This window comes from Podarcis filfolensis (assembly GCF_964270895.1).
Source record: "Podarcis filfolensis genome assembly, contig: HAP1_SCAFFOLD_61, whole genome shotgun sequence".
NCBI classification, from domain to species: Eukaryota; Metazoa; Chordata; class Lepidosauria; order Squamata; family Lacertidae; genus Podarcis; species Podarcis filfolensis.
Window position 1 is genome coordinate 52,686 of NW_028149499.1, and position 23,059 is coordinate 75,744.

The window sequence follows — 23,059 nt, forward strand, 5'->3', positions numbered from 1 at the left end:
TTTTTGCGATTAAGCTTCTAAAATGTGGGCTGAATAAGGAAACTCTTAGCTGAATTTGACTAACCGAACCCAAACAGTCCTCCTCCATGGTTCCTCATCATCCTGGGGAAAAGTGACAAGAGGGGTGCTGCAGGGTTCTGTCCTGGGCCCGTTGTTGTTCAACGTCTTTATGAACGACTTGGATGAAGGAACTGAGGGGGTGCTCATCCCATTTGCCGATGACACCAAACGGGGAGCGGAGGCCAATGTGGCAGAAGGCAGAATGAAGCAACCAGAAGTCACCTCAACCCAATGGAGTGGTGACCCCCTCCTCCTTTTCCTCTCCCCCCAAGCCATCAATATTCCCCCCCAGCCTCACACCTCCACAGAGATCCCCACCCAACACCAGTCCAGGTGACATAAAAAGGCACTCCCCATTACCCAACAATCTACAACTCACTCTCAGCACCCCTCCCCACGCCTTACTAAGTAAAATAATTCCCCTTGTTGCAAGGATTTTTAAGGTACCAGTGACCCACTCAAATTGTGTCCCAGAATTGACAGACGCAGCAGTGGAGAAAAAGAAAGTGATATTTATTGCTGAGCAATAAGTGACCCAGTGGAATCCTTTCCAAAAGACTGGGCCCCGGGCTCCAGCACCCTGAGGCTTTATACCTGAGTACATACATGACATAATCAGATACAATCACACACGGCAGCAAAAATAAGACCAATGGGCGCATTCAAGCCTTGCCCCCTGATCATGTAAAGAGTTCCCTCCCAACTTCTGCTTTTTCAGTCTGAACATGCAGTATAACCTTTCCCCTGATTTATGGCAAGGAGGAAGAAAAAGGAACTTCGGCCCTTACGCTCCTACGCGGCCATCTGCTATACCGGGACATTCTGCGGTTAGCATCTTCCTGTTTGAGCTACTCGGGACCCTGTCTGGACAGGGGGGAAAGTGCCAGCACAGCAGATTTATTGCTTCCCCCTTATGTTAGCGAGACATTGAGAAGAACAAGGGAAGCGAACTGGTGCAGAGTTCATTTCAGATTTTTCCGATCTAAGCAATTTGCTATAAGCTTTTGCAGAAGCCATCATGATTCAAACATGGATTATATAAAAATCATTATAAGGATATATGGTTATATGGCTAACTGATTATATGAAAAGCATAAGGGTAAAATTCCTCCAGGTGGTCCTGCTTCACCCCAACCTCAATAAAACAATCCACAAACAGGCTAAAATCTGACAAACAAGCAGCACATTGGGGCTGCCAGAGCATATCAACACCCTCATCTCTACCCCAACATACCAGTGATGTTAATAACATTAGCAACATTGCTTATGGACCCTATATCCAAGATAGGCGTCACAAAGACGGTTGGAGGATGGATGGCGGCCAACAGATTGAGGTTGAATCCTGACAAGACAGAAGTACTGTTTTGGGGGGACAGGAGGCGGGCGGGTGTGGAGGACTCCCTGGTCCTGAATGGGGTAACTGTGCTCCTGAAGGACCAGGTGCGCAGCCTGGGAGTCATTTTGGACTCACAGCTGTCCATGGAGGCGCAGGTCAATTCTGTGTCCAGGGCAGCTGTTTACCAGCTCCATCTAGTACGCAGGCTGAGACCCTATTTGCCCATGGACTGTTTTGCCAGAGTGGTGCATGGTGCAGAGTGGTTATCTCCCGCTTAGACTACTGCCATGCACACTACGTGGGGCTACCTGTGAAGGTGACCCAGAAACTACAACTAATCCAGAATGCGGCAGCTAGACTGGTGACTGGGAGCGGCTGCCGAGACCACATAACACCGGTCTTGAAAGACCTACATTGGCTCCCAGTACGTTTTTGAACACAATTCAAAGTGTTGGTGCTGACCTTTAAAGCCCAAAACTGCCTCGGTCTAGTATATCTGAAGGAGCGTCTCCACCTCCATCGTTCTGCCCGGACACTGAGATCCAGCTCCGAGGGCCTTCTGGCGGTTCCCTCACTGTGAGAAGCCAAGTTATAGGGAACCAGGCAGAGGGCCTTCTTGGTAGTGGCGCCCGCCCTGTGGAACGCCCTCCCACCAAATGTCAAAGAGAAGAACAACTACCAGACTTTTAGAAGACATCTGAAGGCAGCCCTGTTTAGGGAAGCTTTTAATGTTTGATACAGTATGATATTTTAATATTTTGTTGGAAGCCACCCAAAGTGGCTGGGGAAGCCCAGCCAGATGGGCGGGGTATAAATAATAAATTATGATGATGATGATGATGATGATGATGACACTTAACACCGTTTCACTGACCACTTCCTATCGCAAACAACAGGGAGGATGGCCTGACTTGAACAAAGAACTCCATGCCAGCTGAGACCTAGGACCAACTGGCTAAATGCCAGATGGCCCATGATACCCCAAATAAACACCTATATGACTACATAGGGGATACTTTCTGCAACCCACCCCCCACTCTTTAACCCAAATCTTATTTTAACCTCTAGGTCAGCGCAATTTCACTGGTTTGATGGACAATACAAGGTGAGAGACACAGGGCAACCCGAACTGACTGGCATGGAATCACCCTATATAGTAGATAAGCAAGATGGCTAGCTTAAAAGCAATTGCATTAAATGTGAGGGGGTTGGGAAACCCCATCAAAAGAAAATGCATCACCTTGTATGTAAACACCATGAAACCACACATCGCCTTCCTACAAGAAATACACAACCCTCCCAAACTCCTGGGCGATCCCTGCTTCAGTCAACAATGAGTTGCACCTGGCTCAGCGAAGTCCTGTGGAGGAGCCATAATACTCAGTAGAGACCTGAACTTCAAAGCCACAACAGTCCTCAAAGACAAAAGAGGCAGACTCATTTTTGCTAAAGGGACACTAGATGGCAAAACTAAACTGACAGTTGGCTCCATATATGCCCCAAAATTGAAACAACTAGGGTTCATACAAAAAACATTAAACAAGTTCCTCTCCTCCGAAGGGGAAGCAATTCTGGGGGGGTGACCTCAACCTAAATATGAAAAGCATATCCATGAAAGACACCCACCCTCCAACCCCCTGGGCAACCTTCCTCCGAAGGAAACCCCCAACAATTAGGGACTCTTACTATTTGCTAAAAATGCTAAAAACAGGGGTCTCTGACATTTGGGGTGAAGAAAACCCAGGAGACACCAGCCACACATTCTTGTCTGGGCGCCATGGAACAGTGTCCCTCTGGACAGCATTCTGCTCACACAAGGTCTGATCCCCTCAGTAGAATCAATCAACATAGGTAACATTAAAATCACAGATCACGCCCCAGTAGAAGTTACCCTCAAAATAGGAGGGGGGGACACAAGCCACCCCATCATGGTCCTTCAGTCCCATCCTAACCACGAATAAACAGAGAGAGTCTCACAAAACTCTCCCAAACTACTTCAAGGAAAACAATGTAGACAACAAACAACCCCGCTCCTATGGGATGCAATGAAAGCGGTCACCAGAGGAGCTTGCAGAAAAGAGAAAGCATCCCTTAAAAAACAAACCTCCTTAAAAGTTAGCAAGACAGAACAAGACATCACGGCCCTCTCATCATGCTACAAACAAACAGGATCTAAAAAAGTCCTTGAAGCTATAGAACAAAAACAGAGAGAACTAGATTCCCTAGAAATCAACAAAACAATGATCAACTTTCTATACTCTAAACAATGCTTCTACAAGTATGGAGGGGAAAGCTCCAGACTATTAGCAAACAGGTGTAGGAAAAAAGCACTCAGAACAAGAATACATTGCAACACCAAAAAGGACGGCAACATAACATTCCCCCCCCCCAAAGAAATTACCTCAGAATTTGCAGAATTGTACTCCAACCTATACACCTCCCATAACTGATGAGGAACAGGAATTCATGGACAGTCTTATCACCCCAGAGGAAATAGATACAGTCCTCAAAAACCTGAAACCACACAAAGCCCCAGGCCCCAGACAGCTTTAAAGCAGAATTCTATAAGAAATTCAAAGAACCCCTGATGCCCTACATGACCCACCTATTCAATGACATCATAAAAGGGGGCCCCATTCCAAAAACCTGGACCTACTCCAAGATAGTCTCCATCCCAAAACCACTGAAATACAGCCTCAAAGTATAATCATTCTGCCCAGTCTCAATAATAAACCATGACTATAAGATACCCACATCAATCTTGGCCAACCGCCTAAAAATCTTCCTACACAAGTTAACAGTCCCAGACCAGACTGGCTTTGTTCCTGGCCGCAATATAACAGACCCCATCAGGAAACTACTGGATCTGATTGAACACAGCAAGGCAACTAAACTCCCACTGACAATTATGTTCCTAGAAATCCAAAAAGCTTTTGATTGCTTAGAGTGGAAATATATTTTAGAAGTATTAACTAACATGAAATTTGGCCCCAACTTCCTACAAACCCTCAAACAAATATACACCCGAGCCTCAGCAAAATGCAAGACTAACAATAATACCATAGCAATCCAAAGAGGCACAAAACAAGGATGCCCACTGTCTCCCTTCCTATTCATCCTGGCTCTGGAACCTTTAACAATCCGAATCCGAGCAGCTGCAGACATCACTGGAGTGGAAATAAAAGGCAGAAACTATAAATCAGGGCTCTTGGCAGATGACCTAGTGCTCACAACACCAGGCCCCATAAACACAGCAACCTCCCTAACCGGAGAACTCAACACATTTGCAATGGTATCAGGCCTACAGGTAAATTTTGCAAAGTCAGAAGCAGTGTGCTTCAACACCCCCCTTACACCCCAAAATAATTTGCCAACGTCACCAAGATAAAACTTTGCCGCACCAGGCTCAGATACCTAGGGGTACAAACAACCAGAAACCTCAACAAATTATACCTCTACAACTACAACCCCTTGTGGTGACAAATTAACAAAGACCTAAAGAGATGGGACAACACAAACTTCACTCTCTCAGACAAAGTAGCCATGATCACCCTCCCAAAACTAACCTACCTATACCAAACCTCCCAATATGGATTCCCTCAGCCACAAGTGGCAGAAAAAACTACAAATTCCCAAAATCCAATTATTCTGGACAACAACCATATGAGAAATATGCAAAATAACTAAGCAAGTATTAGAAGTTACCCCAGAAATGGCCCTACTAAACATCTTCCAAGACAATAACGCCCACTCACATCACAAAGAGTTCATAACCCACCTACTCTCAGCTGCCGGAAACATCATAGCCAGACACTGGAGAGACCTGTCAGGAGTAAGCATGAACCAATGGTACCAAATAGTATGGGAAATAGCCTTATTAGAAAAACTAACCAATGAACTGAAACTGACATGGGGATAAATAGAAGAAGACGCCTTCACTCTGGTATGACTCCCAACAGCATATGAATCAAGATGGCTAACCTGATCCAAAACACCCACCCACCCCACTCACACATGAAAACAAAGACCACCACAGCCAACCACAAACAAACAAGCACACCCTGGGCCAACCCCAACCTCTCACTACCAAAGGAACACAAGCGAATAGTAGAGAACCCACACGATTATCGCAAAGCATTGGAAGACACAAGATTTACCCACCCGGGAAGAATGGCAGATGAAGTTGATGGACTACATGGAACTGGCGGAAATGACTGGCAGAATCCGAGACCAGGGAGAAGAGTCGGTGGAAGAAGATTGGAAAAAATTTAAAGACTATTTACAGAAACACTGTAAAATTAATGAATGTTAGAAGGATGCTGGAATGAAGTTATATGGCTTTAGCAGAAATGTTATAAAGAATTAAGTAAAAATAGATTGTTAATGGGCCAAAGGGGGAAAAATAAGGTTAGATTGTGTTAAGATAAATTATAGGACAAAAACTGAGAAAGATGGAAAGGATTTGCTGAAATAGCTAACTGAACTAGAATACAAAAAAGGGAGGTGTGAGGAGGTCGTTGAAACAAGTAAATGAAAGATAAGATATGGAAATATTGGATGTGTTTTTAATTGTTTCTGTTTTTGTTTTTGTTTTGTTAAGATAAGTAGTGTTTTTTGTTTTTCATGTATTGTATTGTATTGTTTTGCTTTGTTTAACTCTTTTTCTTCTTTTTGTAATCTTTAAACTCTTAATAAATATTGCTTTTTTAAAAAAAGAAAGAGAACCCACACGAGTGACGCTGACACAAAACCCCAAACATACATTAAGTAAAATAGAAACTGTGAGGAGGACCAGAGATTTTAGGGTTAATAGCTCATGGAGTGACGGCCTGCCAGTGGGGGGGAGGTGTTCACATGGGGGGGGGTCCTGCTTTGTTATGTGAGCTTTTTACTTTCGGGTTTTTTTGCTACCATACAGGCTCTCTCTCCCGGCCTGTTTCTCTGCTGTAAATAAAGCTTCTTAGATTAGGAAGAAGCCGCGTGCTGAGTGTTTTTCTGCATGCCTGAGATTCCTCCACACAGAGCACACACCGCTGATCGCAAGGCAACACTGTGCTACACGTCCGGAGCGGAGCTGAGGCGCAGCTGAAGTGTGCCGGGTGTTCAATTTCAGAGGTTATGGCTGCATAACACAACAGAAACATTGTCACCCCACCCCCATTCACCATGCCCCCACCTCTTTCCCCCTTTTCTTCCTAATTCAACACTAATGTCTCAACAGAGACATTCTGAAGAAGTGTGCATGCACACGAAAGATCATACCAAGAACTAACTTAGTTGGTCTTTAAGGTGCTACTGAAAGGAAAAAAATTTTTTTGTTTTGGAATAAACTACAAAGCTAGCAATATAACCAATAAGTAAAAGTTCTTGGAAAACAATAATAATAATAGGGATAGAATAGGTTCAGTTCTTCATGTCTCCCCAGCCGATGGAGATCTGGAAGGCAACAGACTGGCAGACAGCCTTTCTCTTCACATTCTAGAATGGAGCATAGAATAATGTATCAAGATCTCACTGTCTCCTTCAGCTGCTGGCCATTATATAGTCCATAGTGAAAGTCTCATGCCAAGCCCTGTTCTCTGAAGGCAGCCCTGTTCAGGTAAGTTTTTAATGTGTGATATTTTTCATCTTTGTTGGAAGCTGCCCAGAGTGGCTGGGGAAACCCAGCCAGATGGGCGGGGTACAAATAATAAATTATTATAAGCTGGCAACAGATGTAATTAATGATGTAATCCCATTCCCATCCTTTGATCTGGCCTGGGAGTCAACAAGTGTGGGCATGAGCCTTCATTTGCATTCTATCTTTATCTCTGCAGTCAAAATAAGGCTAGTTTCCTTGTTCCCAGACAACTGGCTCCTCCTTCCTTCCTTCCCCCATGCAGGCAGGTGTTTGATAGCTGGCCAAGCCATGAAGTTGTTTTCACTTCTTCTCAAACAGCCACGTTCCTTACCTTAAAGCTACAACTCCATCGCAAACCAGGAGCACCACATTCTGTTTTATTCCCTGGCAATACAGGTGCCCTGCTCTGATTCATGGGCCCAGTTTGTCAATCCAGATCTAGATCATGATCCAGAAAATACAAGTCTTTGGGAAACCCATTTGCTAGCATATCAAGGGCTGCTAGCTCAGATGGCTTCAAAACGGGATTAGACAACAGCCTTCTTCCTTCCTTCCTTCCTTCCTTCCTTCCTTCCTTCCTTCCTTCCTTCCTTCAAGCCACAGCACCAGATGTCAGGCTGGGTCTTTGCAAAAAGAAAACAAAATGGCACACTTGGAGAGCCTGGGTAAGAGCTTCTCTCTGCTTCTTTTCCAGGTCCAACTGATGGTCTCCAAAGTCTTGCTAGACTCAATTGGAGTTATATGCATCCAACTGAGATGGGATCTAGTACTCCATCTTTTCTGATGATCAGGAGGTAATTCCATAATTAAATGTATCAACAATGGGGAACATGTTGCCCTCCAGATGTTACTGGTCTGCAACTCCTGTCATCCCCAAACATTGACCATGATGCCTGTGATGGAAGGAGTTGGCACCCAGGAACATCTGAAGACCTCATAGATCCCACACAGTCTATTAAATGGTGAACATCTGGTAATGTATTATGGGGAAGCCACTTTCTTTTTTTTTATTAAATATTTATTGGTATTTTCAAGAAACACACAACAAACAAAAACAAAAAATAAACAAAATAAAAACAACACAAAAATACATATTCAAAACTAAACAGAAAAATAGAAAAAACACATAAAGTTTCTGATACTTATTTTCCTCAACCTTATTTCTCAGACCTCCTCACACCTCCCCTTCTTGTATTCCAATTTAAATTGTCAATTCAGCAAGTCCTTAACTTATTTCTTCACCTTAACTTAAACATTTATTCTAACATACTATTATTTTACTTTACTTCTTTTTTCCATTTCCTCAATTTATTTTTAACAGCCTTATTTTCAATTAATTTAAAAAAGAAAAAACCAATTTCACCTTATTAAAATTACACATCAATACTTATACCTCATTAATTATTCTTAAACCTTTTTCCTAAAGTCGACCAAAGTTTCCCTTCCACGGTTTACCCAATTTCCTTACCACTAACAAAATATAAAACAAACAAAGCAAAGCAAATTATCCTTATGTACCCTTTGGATTCCCAACCTCCACCCACCCTTCTCCCGGTTCCAGTCCCCAACCAATATCCATCAGTCTTTATGTTATTTATTTAGCCTGGAGATCTCACGTCCGAGGCCCTTATATCTCTCTCAGTTCCTTTCTGCCGGTCTCTTTGATAGACCTTGATGTTAAGCCCCAGGTCTCGGAGGGGCTCCGGCCCAACAGAATCCATGTTGCTTCTAGCCAGTCCTCCGTACTTAAAAGCAAAGCCTATGGGGTAATCCAACTCTTGTTTCAAATTTCTTTCAAATCCAAATGTCCCCACAGCTCCAGCTTCCACCTTCAACAAATTTGTAATCCTCAGGTCTTCAAATCTCCTCCAAAGGGGATCTCTCCATTTTCCAGACTCCCAATCAGACCAGGCTTTCCGCATCCAATTTTTATTGTCCTTTTTTATCATCATGTCAGGCCTCATATTGTAGCTCTCCTTTGACTCCTGCAAACCTCCAGCTCCTCCTTCATTTTCTTCAAAAACAACATATTGCTCCATCGTATCTACGCTTTCAGTTTCATTTATTTGTTCAGTTGAATAGGCTTCCTGCTTCAAGTCCTTATCAGACTCCAAACTGTTGCTTACTGTCCAGTGTAGTAGCGATACCTCCGTAGACAAAGCATCGTATTCATCTTGTAAGTTTCCCAAGAGAACAAGTGCTCTGTCCAATTCTGCTTGGAATTTACACACTCCAGCCATTTTTGTAATGTAGTATCCTTGTTACCCCTCTAGGGGGGATTTTAATTCCTTGATATTCCTTTCAGCTCAAAACCAAAAGTCCAGTTATTTTGTATCAACCCTCCTTATTTTCAACAAGTTATACCGAATAAACCAGCAAAAACAGCAGAAACAATGTTCTCTTTTTCCAGCTGACAACTAGCTGACTAGCAGCTCACTTGACAGCTGTCAAAATCTTCCATGCAACAGGCTTTCTCATAGGACGTTCCCGGGTCTAGGGGGGGGGTGTAGTTTCAGCTCCCAAAAATTCTTTTTATCCTCCAGAATATCTTCTTATAATGTCAAGACCGTGAGGTCAGGATCTTTTGTTAAAAAAAAAACAAGAAACAGATTCTCTCGACCTTAGCTGCCCAGTCCTTTGCTTTAAATTGTTTACAAAGAGGGGGGGTGGACTTCCTTTTTAGCCCCTTCCCGCTCGTTCCAAATCCAAGATAAGAAATTTTTTTAAGTTCCAATCTCCGTATTACTCACGGGTTGATGTTTTAAAATCCAATCGATCTTAGAAGAAGTTGGCGCTCTCTGTCAATGGCTTGCGGCTTCACTCCGTAGGCGAGGGAGTACTCTCAGCACCGCGCCTCACCCTGCCTCCGTTCCGAAGCCTTTAAAAAGGCTCCGTCGCGGATTGGGGGGGCGCAAATGGTGCCCGCCGAGTCTCTGTGTTCACAGGCATCCGCGCCTGTGATTTTAAGGGTCTCCGCTTCGCCGCAGCGGCCAGACCCAGACGCTACGGAGCCGATTCCCTCCGGAGCTCGGAGGGAATCCGCCATTAAACAATGGCGCCAACCCGGAAGTGGGGGGGGAAGCCACTTTCAGCCTGAGGGCTGGTCTCAAAGCAGATAGCCTATAAATAAACACCAACAAATGTTGCAAAGCAAAATATTTCTTTTCAGCACACACCAGTAACTGAGATTTCAGCTGCAATTTTAAAAAGAACCAAAAATTCTCCATCTGATTTATCAGCTGATCTAGTGTACAGATCTTACAATCAACCCGTTTCTTCCACAAAGAAGATTGCCCCAAATTTGATTTACCCCATAAAATGAATATAGAGAGAAAAGATGGATCAAACCCATAACTGTTGCTTGCAAATGCTTCCTGAAGTCCTATAAACTAGATGCCCAGGAGCCTAGAGAGGAATAAGATGCAAATCAGAAAGCTATGTTATCTAAAACATTTTTTTCAATGCCTTCGAATCCATATGGAACATCTTTTTAAAATGGAGATTGATCCAGCAAAAGAAAAAGACATTTCAGTTATATTGGACTCAACAATGTCTTTATGGGAAAGGATTGTCTGATCCTGACAGACGCCAAAGTTTAATGTTGGAAATGCCTCACTGAGACCCATTTTTGGCCAGAAGTTGTGGCCCATTTCAACTTTGTACCGATGAAATCCTTGACATTTGTAGACGTGCATCTATTTTTAAAATTATGTTCTTGAAATGGGGAGTTTAAGTGCAGGACAACAAAAAGAATATTGTGAACTTTCATGCTTGACAAGAGACTTATACTCTGAGCTTGGAAGGGAAAAACCCCCAGCATCCAAGCATTGTGTTCATGGTCTTATTCTCCATGTTATAATAGTTTGTTCTTTCACAGACACATCTGAGAGGATGGTGAAGCCAACGCCCACAAAGCTTTCAGCGTCCAGAAAACGTAAAGCAAAAGCAAATGAAACTGGTGGTCTGTATACAGCACAGTCATAGGGGATAAGGAATGCACGGGAAAGGGAAGTTGATGGAGAGACGGGCAGGGAGTGGAGCCCGTCATGTTGTGCCAGGGAGGAGTGCCAAGTAAAGCCCACGCAGCTCTTTGGGTGCCAGAGAGCCACTAAGCCCCATAGAAACCCCAGAGGGGAGCCTACTCTTTGCTGCTGGCTGCTGTGTTCCTTTAGTGTGTGCAGTCAGGAATGGCTGTACAATTAGGCAGAAAATATTAATAGAAGTCATATTCTTCTTTTTGTTGATTTGATTTTTTATTCGCCCTTCTCCCTAAGGTCCCGGGACCTGTTACAAGTCAGCATTTAAAATTAAATATTAATAGCAGTTTGAAACCAAGTATCCCGCTTGCACAGCTCATCAGACTAGTGGGCTAGAACACATTTTCTTCATTTCTTTTCTACCTTTTAGATAAGAAGGAAGTGGAAAAAAGAGCAGAGTTCCAAGAGGCAATGAACATGATTCGAACCTTTGTGGTTGGGATTGATTCAAACTATATGGACAAGGGTGGTAAGCATTTTATATACAAATCCTCACTTTTGCTAAAACAGGTTTAATTTAAACAGATTTCAATTCCTGTACTTAAATTTGGGGTTCATATTGCTTGAGCCATACATGTATTCAATGAAACTCAGCACCCAATAGAGTTTATCCCTGTTTCATTGCTCAGCGGGAAGAAAAGCAGACAGTTGTGATTCTCACACCTCCCCACTAGAAATGCTGTCCTCCCCCATCACACTGCAATTCACAATGTTTGTGCTAGTGCAAGATTTTAGCACTAGCACAAGGGAACATTCCCCCCATTTCTCCCTGCATGCCATCACCAAAACTGCTCTCCAGGGTAGGGGAAACTTCAGAACAGATTGGAGGGAAGGGGGCTGAAGATTGCATTGCACAAAGAGAAATTCCTGCGCTTACATAACGTCCTCTTCAGAACTATAGGGAATGCAACCCAATATTCATCAGAAAAAGAGTTTGGGTGCCTGTATTTTCTTAGATCTCACAAAGCATAATTGAAAACTGCAAAGTATTCTTTGTATATTTGGCTCTACTGTGGGATTCAGGGAGGAATTGCTTTGTGACTCTGTGATTCCCAGCAGAAAAGGAGGACATAGGAGGGGAACATCAGAGATACTTCATGAGTCACTTTTAATATGAGAATAGGATAGTGGATTTCATGGGTCTTTGGTCTGATCCAGCCGCAGGATTCTTCAGATCTTTTAGACTTCCAAATACTCGCTGCAGCTCAAAACATATCAGAGGAAATGCGGTATTTTGCCAACAGAAATGATCAACTGCAAAAGGAAATTGGTAAGCTACCCTACGATGCTGGAAAATTGTAGTGCAGTGGGAATCAGCCCTGAGTCTGCACCAGCTGAAAGCCCCTCCTCTAGCTGAAAACTCTTAGAGCCAGAGCAGAGAGCTGCCACCCGAGGGAAACATCAGAGATGCTCAGTTTAGCTCTCCTGAACTTTGGAACTGATTTAGCTTCTGCAGTGAGGAAAGAAAAGACTTTGCCATTCTTTGTTATGACAGAGACAATTGAAACAGGTCAGCTAAAAGACCTGTCCTTTATTATACTGACCCACGGGAGAGGGATTCTTGAGCAGCACTTTCAAGGCAACTTCCGCCAACTTAGAGAGACTGCTGGGCAGTGGGGTGATTGGTGCAATGGCACACCCAGCACAATGGAAACTGACTCTGCTCTGGACACCCTTTGAGATTCATCTGCTGTAATAGCAGGGTCAAGATGCAAGCAATTTTATCCTCAAAATGCTTTGCAAACAAGTCACAGAAAGCTGCTCTCAGACTGTAGCAGGCCCCACGCTACCCGGGAAAGCTGTGCTGGATGGCACAATGGAGGAAGCAAAGCAAGCCTTCTTTGTAGCCTTCGCTGCCACTTGGTAGGCTCGATGATGAGCCTTCACCAGTAGTCGATTGCATTCAACCAGATTTTTCCTCTGTTGCCGGAAATATCCGAGGGCTCCCTTGGACAAAAAGTAAAGACACCAACCAGGATAACTTGGAGCAAAACAGCAGCCTGTAGGCTTGGCCTTTATTGAACTGTTGCAACAGGGTGTTCCCCTCACTTGCAAGAGAGAGGAAAGACCCCGAAAAATAGTGTGCAAGGTCTTATAAAAACTTTTTGAAATTCCCCTCCTCTAGGTCAAGCCCACCCCCAGAAACATCATGCATACATTACAGAAAGGAGGGGTTGAGGGAGGATTTGGTGGTAACCTGAGTGTCTTGTCACCTGGCTGGTTCCTCCTTTCCCCCCTCCCCATGAGTCACTTCCAGGAGACAAAGGGGAGTTTGCAGTTTCCTGCCCCCTGAGGGAAGATCTGATCATTGTCCATTGTTTCAGTCCATGCTGAATCCACTCCCATATGCAAGTTCTTTGTGATCTTGATTGTCTTCTGTCTGGGATCATCAGGGTTGGCATAGCAACTGGGCAGGGCTCCTGTGGATGTGCTGAGACGGTGAAGGGATTATGGCTGACCAGGACCAAGGCACCCCCCTTTGATAGTTCTTGTCATATGGAGTAAAATAAAATGGAACAGTGCAAATCCGATGTATGGTTGATTTTCTATGAATTTATAACAGAAATGTGGCGAATGTAGTGTGTGAGGGTGTGTGTGTGTGAAGTTTGTACAAACAGAATGATTGGGGTGGGGGGGTTCCTGCTACACCTCCACTCACATTCAAGCCATCTCCCAGATTCTTTCTTCACCCTAACCTCTGCAGTAGACCAGGGGGCCAAACACGCTGCATGAAGAGGGAGAGGGCACTCAGGGGCAATTGTGTCAACTGCCCGAGGCAAGGCAGAGGGCCTTCTGGGTAGCTGCGCCTGCTCTGTGGCACTCCCTCCCACCAGATGTCAAGGAAATAAACAACTATCTGACTGAAAATAGCCTTGTTCAGAGAAGTTTTTAATGGATTGTGTACAATTGTGTTTTAATTTGTTGGAAGTCACCCAGAGTGGCTGGGCACAACATAAAGAAAAGCATATGAATAAAGTATTATTATTATTATTATTATTATTATTATTCTGTTGTTGTTGTTGTTGTTGTTGTTGTTGTTGTTGTTGTTGTTGTTGTTCCAGAGCATGGCCAAAGTTCGGCAGGAGCACCAAAATCCCCCAGAGCCATTTTGGAAGCCCACTGGATCCATCCTGTCAGCTCAGGCAGGGAGACTGCTGGGCAGCAAACTGGATGGTAAACCAGCAGACTCCCTCATCTGTCCCAGTTGCCCAGTGCCAGCAACACACACTCTAGATTCCTGTCCCCCCCCCAGCAGAGAGCCTAGAGAGAGGAAGAGAATTTTGTGATAAACCACAGCTACTTCCCCTCCCCAACCTTCAAGTCTGCCCTGATGCTGCCCTGAGTATCCAGATTTTTAACAAATAGGTGAGGCCCCAGGGGTTCAGATAAGGCCTGTGAGGGGACGTACATCTTTTGTCTATTCTCTCGAATAAAAGGTTCTTGACTGTGTTACGGCTAAAATCTGGGTGCGGGGCTACTCTGCCACCCAGCTCATCGGACTAAGTCCGTGGGTCCCTGCGGAAGAAAATGAGCTCAGCCGGACAGGAGCAAATTGCAGAAGATCCAAGTTTATTGCGCAACAGGTCCAAGGCAAGATTGAACAGCGAGAAAGGGGTGACATGAACTTTTGAAACTCCCCCCATGTCCCAGAATACAGTGCAAAACACATCCCAGTTACATCATGAATACATTAAGGAAAGGTTGGGTTACACAGATTACATCATGAATACATTAAGGAGAGGTTGGGTTACACCGGATTAACATATGGAGGAGGGAGGGGGGAATATGCAGAGCTGGAGATATGCGCAGATAAGCACATCCTGAGTGCCGGTGATGAGAAGACAATGGTCCATGTATGCATAGTCTGCCACCTGGCATTGCCCGGAGGAAAGGCTTGGCAGAGTGATTTGACAGGATTAGGGTCTTGACACCTTGCTTGAGGGATTATGGAGGACAGGGGAGGTGTGATGGAGTCCTAGAGAAATTGAGCAAATTGGCACGTTGATTTTCTATGAATTTTATAAATTTTAGTCCCTTTTGACATTGACAATTGGAAATAAATTGATATATTGTAGCGAAGAAGAAGGTGAAGAAGACATGCCCCCCCCCCTTTCCGTAACAGTCCCCCATTCGGAGATAGATTTGCATTAAAGTTCTGTAAGAACTTGCAAATCTTTTCTCCGCACCCTAAATCTCGGTGAAGGTAGGGGTGCCCTGTGAGTGGGAATAGGCTTTAATGGAAAAGGAGGTGGGTTGAGCAGGGCAGCAAAGGAGGGAGCAACACGGACCAATACAATAATGTACGTGTATGTTATATAGATATGCACTAATAACTTGGTATCCACCGTACTAGATGTGTGGGTTTGTGCAAACCTGAAGGGGACTTGCAAGCCATGCCTCTTAAGGTCATTTGCAAGTATAGTAGTGCAGATAGCTGGATATAGGATATCACATAAAAGAACACCTGTTGTATTTTGTTCAATAGTGGTCTATGCTTTACATTTAGCAGGAAGGTCCGCTACTGACTGAAAAAAATGCAGTTTGGTTTTTTTTTAGCTCCACCGTTTTTGTGTTCTCAGGTGCGAAGGTAGCTCTTCTGTGGTCTCACACCGGCATGGTGTCATAGTAGTGGCAATCCCTGGTGAATCCACTTAGGGCTTTCATATTAACCATGTTGCCTGGCACTCACCCCAGCTGGCACAGGTTTGGGCACGTCATGAGGGAAATGTCCTTGCCTTGGCCATTCTATGGGATTTTATTATTATAGGCTCTGGTCTTGCAGTCATGGGAAGTTGCTCACTTGCACTTTAAGGACCAAAAAGCTAATTGCAGCCTGGATACACTTGCCCAATTCAAAATGAGTCCAATTTGAATTTATCTTGCCCCATGGTTCCCAACTTCTCAAACCAATCTGTTAGAATAAAACCATTCTTAGAGGGCATTTGTCCAAATAAGTCAATTTAACTCTATAAGGGATTATTCCTGCTAAACCAAAGCATATGCACTTTCATGAAGCTCCTCCTTGGTAAAGTGAGTTTTAGCACATTTTAAAATGGGTAGGGAAGTTGGCAGAGTGCCAGGTGAAACAACTAAATGTGGTTATAAATTTATCTAGTTCTAAACATTGGACTACATAATAGCCTGGTCTGTTAAAAGCATAAAATGTATGAGAATCCTCCACTGGGTTGTAAGGAATAAGACATTAAACATAAAAACAATTACACACAAAAATAGCCACAAAATAGCCCCCCCCCATTTGTGGAAATAACACACTGTCAGACACATTTCAACATTCCTACGCAATAACACATAATACAAAACAAACTAATTAAGTATCAGTTGCATATCTTGAGACAATTGTGATATTTTTACGCATGTATCTTCTCAATGCCGGAGCACAGTCTTGAGGTTCAAAAGTGAGAAAATGTCCTTGCAATTCAACTCCTCCCCCCTTTGTCAGGCCCACTCCCCCGGCAGTCTATATCCTTTGAAAGAGATAGCTGTGGCCACTTTGAAAACTTTGGTGTCTGTTGTTGTTGCAGGTCTTGTGGTGGCGAAGCTTTTCATTGGACCTGTAGTAACACATTTGTAGAAGTGATATCCTGTAAGGGGCAGAAAGGGAAAAATAGAAAAGGGAAGGGGCGAAAGGCAAAAGGGATGTCCTCAGTTTCCGTGGGAAGCTGCAAATAATAAAAATCTTAGCGGATTAAGCTTTTTATTCATTACAATATTATTATCACATTTCCATATAATTACTGTTATTATCTGCTAAGTTTGTTTGCTTTCCTTCACTTTGGTTTTTTATCGTCTCCCTCCCATATTATTAAATAAAAAATTACTCCATATGTAGAGAAAGAGAACTGTAAAAAAAATACAAGGTCAAAATAATAATAACACACACACACACACACACACACACACACACACAATGACCTATGAGGAACCATAAATAAATGCTAAGACACACAATTTTAAGAAATCTGAAGTAACAATGAAAATAAAAGAGTGTTTCTTGATGTGACAATATCGGCTAGGATGTTAATAGCAAAATACTGGGAAATGACTTAATACCAAGAAAATGAATGGCAATTTAAAGTTGTGTAAGTACCTTGAACTAGCCAAAATGACAGAATTAATAAGAAATGCTCAGGCAAAAGGTAAACAAATACCATTCCACAAACAATGTTTGGTTGTGCTTCAATTAATTTCATAGACATAAATAAATGAAAACAGATTACTTGTAACTTAAAGTGTCAAAGCCGCAAAGAGATGGAAGTCACTAATATAGCAGGGATTCAGACTTGTTTCACAGAACAGAAAGAAAGTTGCTGTGGGAGAAAAGAAGGGACAAACACTTTGTTATCGGGGTCCACATATCCTGTTAAAAGGGAAAATTATTTCATGTGAGAAGCCTGTCAGGAAATGCTGTTCCTAAAATGCACACAAACAAAGTCTGTGATTTACATCCCATTGAGGGGGGGAATGCTTTGATATTTACCTGTGAAAAGAATTTGGCATGTTAAGATTTGAAACTTGGCAACCTCCTGACTTTGACGGTCCAGTACTTAACTCTTTTGTCTTACGTAGCCCCTGGAGCAAAGGACACATTAAGGGTGATTTCCCTCAATGGTTCCAAGTTTTACATAAGGAAATTTGGATAAGTTTCTCCCTGCAGCCCAAGCTCTCCAAACCTCCTCTCCCCTTCCTCTCTCTCTCTTTTTCTTTTCCTTTTTTTTTTTAGCTGATCTAGTCTCTGTGCATGTGCAGAGTTCATGTCTCAGCAAACCTTTTATACTATTGAAAATGTTGAATATTTTGGCTTCAAATTACCATTTGAATAAAGGAAATGAAGGGTAAGGAGTAGATTTTTAAAAATAGGGTTAGATTTAAAACAAAACAAGAAACTCCGCAATTCAAGCATTTACCAAAGTTAGAAATTTTCTAAGGGATCATATTTCCTTCCTTTATTTACAGGAAAGGGCTATCATTTTGTGTGATTTCCCTCTGGTCATTCGCGGAACAATGCCACGCCCTTATATATGGGAAAAAATGGCCAGAGAGTCAGAATTCATAGGATTTTTTTTTTTTAACATTTCAGCCTTACCATTTGCAGACAAAAAAATTTTCCTGCCCTTTATTTACAGGATTGGTCAAGGCCCATATGTATTTGTATGTGCTTAAACTTTGAATTGATTTTGAAGTCTGATTTTTAAATAGTAGACAAAATGATAAACACTGTAATCACTCAAATGCTTGATATTACCAGTTGTGCTTCAAAACATCACAGCTTCACCTCTCACCTTTTAAAACTAAAGAGCAAAGCTAGGCTGAATTTCAACTCCATCACCACACCAGAATTTAAGAATTACCCTCCAATGCTTGCGGACACATGTCCTTCCACACAGCCACAAATTGGGAGAGTTGAAAGGGACCCTGGGGTCATCTAGTCCAACCCTCCAAAATATAGGATTCACAGCAAGATTTCACAGCAAGATTTGTACTACCAAAGAGACACACACATACTTATGTACACAGGCACTACTGGGGAAGAGAGCACAATCAATGCTCCTATCATGTACTAAGGAAGATAGATAGGGAGAGGATCTTTTATTAAGCATAATTAAAACAGCCATAGATTTGATTTAACGGGAATACAAAAGTGAACAATTTTTCCTGAACTTGCAGAGGAATAGTAAGCCTAATTTAGATTATTATTATTATTACTACTACTATTATTTTTAATAACTACACATAGGAAAGTGAGATGCAGGGTACCTTAGGAAAGATTGCTCCCCCCTCTTTGCAGTTTCCCTTAAAGGAAGCTTACTCGGGAGTAAATTTACCTGGCACAGAAGTAAGAAGGGAGGAAAAAACAAAAAACTGAAAGAGACAGAATGAAACGGGGGGGGGGGGGGCATTTTCTGAGAAAAGAGGCCAGGAAGTCTTATAGAGACTGATATCAGGAGCCTTACAATAACTCTTCTGTCCAACCAAATCAAAGTTAAAACTGGACTCACATATTTTCTTAGAAGGAACACCATACTTTCATAGGCATATGCTTAGTGAAATACATACGCTGCATTTTAGCTAGAGAGAGCAATTGTGCTCAACTAGGCTTTTGCAGCAGAAACATTAGTTTCTTCACAGCACATTTCAAAATACTGGAAAAAAGACTGGAACACGGATGTAGAATCACAAACTCAACATAACATTATCTACCATCAGCTTAAAATCATACCCTCACTTAAGCTACTCGGAGGAAGACTCTTTGGAGCCTCTCTCAAATAACAAACATTTGCACCCTTCATTCTCATTTTGTTTTTGTTTTTTTCTGTTTTAAGATTGATAAGGTCCAGCATGGCTTCCCTAGATTTAAATTTTGAAGCAAGCTTGTAGTTTAAACTATGCACACTTAAGAAAGGCAGTCTGTCAGAGACAGAAGGAACAGACAACACACATAACAGACAACATGTAAACATACATATTCTCATATATGTATTAACAGACAACACACATAACAGACAACATGTAAACATATATATTCTCATTCTTTAGTTGGTTATCGCAAGGAGTTGGGCCGCTTCCTTTGGCTTCATTAAGTGAAATTAGTAGGAAGGTCCCACATGGTTTTATGAGCTTCCTTGCCTCTTCAAACACACCACCAGTTAATCAAACTGGCAGGGCTCACAACGCTTGGTTGACTGGGTACCCCTTTATATATGCATGCATTGCTGTTGTTGCTTTTTTTTGTTTTTCTGTTTTGGGGGGGTGTCTGGGATAGAGAAGGGAGAAAGAGAGAGGTTGATTAGGATTTGGGTAACTTGTACAGGGGGCTATTTAGGGTTTTCCTTTTCCTTGTTGCTTGGCAACTTCCTAACAGGGTTTCCTTTTAGAGAGCTCTTCTACCTAATTCCTTATTTCTTCCTTTCTCACTTATTTTCTTCCTTCCTTACTTATCTATTTCCTGGGGTTTTCCTTTCCACTCTGCCAAATCCCGCCCAATTCCTCTTGAGCTATCCCTCCTGGCAACCTCCTACCTATCGTTACAATCTCAGGAAAAGGGGCCCTACTGGACGCCCGCGCCGTGCGGTGCCAGATTGGGTGATCCCTGGATAGAGTTTTGAACCGAAAATCCCCCTTGCTTTTGGAAGCGGGCTCACGCACGATACACGTGTTACGTGGCACCGACCAGTGCGGCTGGGATTGAGACAGAAAGCAAGACCCCTTCCTGCCCCCTCCGTAAGGGCGCTCGGGAAGTTCGGAAGAAGAACTCCAGCCCCTTGCTTTCAACTGAGATGCCCGTTGCAGAGAGTCGGCTGTCTTTCCAAGCCGGGTCTCTCCGTCTTACTTTCGGACTCTCAATTGGTGCGGCTGACTGGAGGGTTTGAGAGGAGAAAGAGATAGAGCTCAGAACCCCCCTTTTGGGTCGAGCAGCAGTCCACGGTCTCTCACTCCAGCCCCTTGCTTTCAACTGAGATGCCCGTTGCAGAGAGTCGGCTGTCTTTCCAAGCCGGGTCTCTCCGTCTTACTTTCGGACTCTCAATTGGTGCGGCTGACTGGAGGGTTTGAGAGGAGAAAGAGATAGAGCTCAGAACCCCCCTTTTGGGTCGAGCAGCAGTCCACGGTCTCTCTCACCAATTGGACCAAGAGACAGGCGAGAAGGAGCGATAGAGAGGAGGGCAGAGAATTCAGTTGCCAGGAGATTCCACCCCCTTCCCACCAGTGCACTGGGTTTTTTCCTTTTCCTTATACTCACGTGTCTCCTATGATGATCCCGGGATCGATGAATAAGCCGGCTGGATCCCTCTTTGCTCCCCGGCTGAACTCCTGGGGCTTTTGATTACCGCCCGGAGGATGGCCGAGGGTCCAAAGGATCTTCCCAGGCAAAATGGCCCGGTGCCGGCTGAAGATTTCGGGGCCCCCGGTCAGCAACGCGGGAGAACCGCATGCCCCACGTTGGGCGCCAACTGTTACGGCTAAAATCTGGGTGCGGGGCTACTCTGCCACCCAGCTCATCGGACTAAGTCCGTGGGTCCCTGCGGAAGAAAATGAGCTCAGCCGGACAGGAGCAAATTGCAGAAGATCCAAGTTTATTGCGCAACAGGTCCAAGGCAAGATTGAACAGCGAGAAAGGGGTGACATGAACTTTTGAAACTCCCCCCATGTCCCAGAATACAGTGCAAAACACATCCCAGTTACATCATGAATACATTAAGGAAAGGTTGGGTTACACAGATTACATCATGAATACATTAAGGAGAGGTTGGGTTACACCGGATTAACATATGGAGGAGGGAGGGGGGAATATGCAGAGCTGGAGATATGCGCAGATAAGCACATCCTGAGTGCCGGTGATGAGAAGACAATGGTCCATGTATGCATAGTCTGCCACCTGGCATTGCCCGGAGGAAAGGCTTGGCAGAGTGATTTGACAGGATTAGGGTCTTGACACCTTGCTTGAGGGATTATGGAGGACAGGGGAGGTGTGATGGAGTCCTAGAGAAATTGAGCAAATTGGCACGTTGATTTTCTATGAATTTTATAAATTTTAGTCCCTTTTGACATTGACAATTGGAAATAAATTGATATATTGTAGCGAAGAAGAAGGTGAAGAAGACATGCCCCCCCCCCTTTCCGTAACAACTGCGCTCCCAGCTATGCCCACCCAGATATTTACTGCCGCATCAGCATGGGGTGAAGAGTTAATGGTCTTATTTTAATCTTTCTGAGCTTCCTAGATGAATGTATGTTATCACGTGGCCACAGAAATGAACTTAACAAAAATAATTGAAGTCCGCACAGAAATACAAAGTTGGTCCCCTTAAATTCCCTATCTTCTTTTCTTTCTCTTTTCTTCCTCCATATCTGGCTTGACTCAAAGACATCCTTACTAGGAACTTGGACGATGGTTGGATTGTATATTCAAGGACATTCTATTTCTTTTCTCTTGAGCTACGCTCATGGGTGGATTCCAAAAAACATTGTGAGCAGGAGGGCGCCAGGCTCATTTCTGTGGAAACAAGGGAAGAACAGGTGAGCATCAAAGCTGAGTACAGGAAGGTAGGAGATCTCCTTGAGCCAAAGGCTCCTATCATCACCATCCACTTAAGAAGCTCCAATCCCCCTGTATGCAGCCAAGACAGCAGCTCCATCAGTCAAGCCAAGGGGTGGGTGGGGCAGGGAGCAGCTGCTACCACCTGGGACTCACTAAGGTTTCTTGGAGCTGCTGAGCTCTAATAGAATGAATCTGGCAGTCAGGAAAGAGGTCTTGGAGGAGGAGGAGGAGGAGGAGATACTTGAGGGGCATCTATCCCTTGGCTTGCCGGTAAATTCTTCCTCTGCTCTTCCTCTGCTCCACCCTAACCCTCTGGCATGAGAGTATCATGGAGATGACTCTAGAGGACCTTGCAAGGTATATCCCTCTCCCAGCCCCTTAGCCCAGGTAGAGCTATTATAATCCAGGTAGATGGATTAGAGAGACCCTTCGCGAGCCGGGATCTGTTCAGGTTGTGCAAAGGGAGGAAGGGCTGAGCTGGGGGACTCGGCATGGCAAGGGTTAAAGGGAACCGAGCTGCCTTCCTAGAGAGGACAGGAAGCAAGGGGGGGGCCAAGTCCTTCCCAGCCAAGGCCCCTCCCTCCCCAGTCCTTCCCTGCTTGAGTGTCTCTCCTGGGATCTGGTGGGTCTCCTCTCTCTCTGGGATCTGGTGAGTCTCCTCTCTCTCTGGGATCTGGTGGGGGTCCCAGGGCTGCAGCAGGGGAGGGGGCCGGGGGGGGCCTGATCAGGGAGGGGCCAGGTCTGCAACCAAACTCATTTGGCCCTCCGCCCCCCCCCTTTCAGAAAAAATATCCCTTCTTTAAACAAAGGAGTCCCTGGGACTTTAACTCTGCGTGACGTCTCGCAGCGTCATTGCACAACAGAGGAAACATGTGCAAATGGTTTTCCAAAGCTGGACAAGGAGGTGGACTAGCCCCCCCCCCAAAAAAAAGGTGGGAAAGAGAGGCCAG

General features: G+C 44.0%; 1 protein-coding gene and 2 long non-coding RNA genes across 6 annotated transcripts in view; all 3 read left to right on the forward strand.

Annotated features, from left to right (window-relative positions):
• LOC310754978 (uncharacterized protein) overlaps nucleotides 1-23,059 on the forward strand; it is a gene marked incomplete at its 5' end in the record, with an annotated part of 118,521 nt that overhangs the window by 12,001 nt on the left and 83,461 nt on the right. The window contains one exon of one of the 4 annotated variants that reach the window (XM_083631645.1): nucleotides 22,719-22,785. The exons of the other annotated variants lie outside the window; for them this stretch is intronic. Of the gene's footprint in view, nucleotides 1-22,718; nucleotides 22,786-23,059 lie in introns of those variants that run through there. 4 annotated transcript variants of the gene reach the window in all.
• Nucleotides 6,730-11,219, forward strand: LOC310754983. Its single transcript, XR_014544121.1, has 3 exons — nucleotides 6,730-6,995; nucleotides 7,711-7,810; nucleotides 10,894-11,219. It is a non-coding gene; the product is annotated as an uncharacterized lncRNA (long non-coding RNA).
• LOC310754982 lies at nucleotides 11,323-22,141 on the forward strand. Its single transcript, XR_014544120.1, has 3 exons — nucleotides 11,323-11,522; nucleotides 12,237-12,323; nucleotides 21,936-22,141. It is a non-coding gene; the product is annotated as an uncharacterized lncRNA (long non-coding RNA).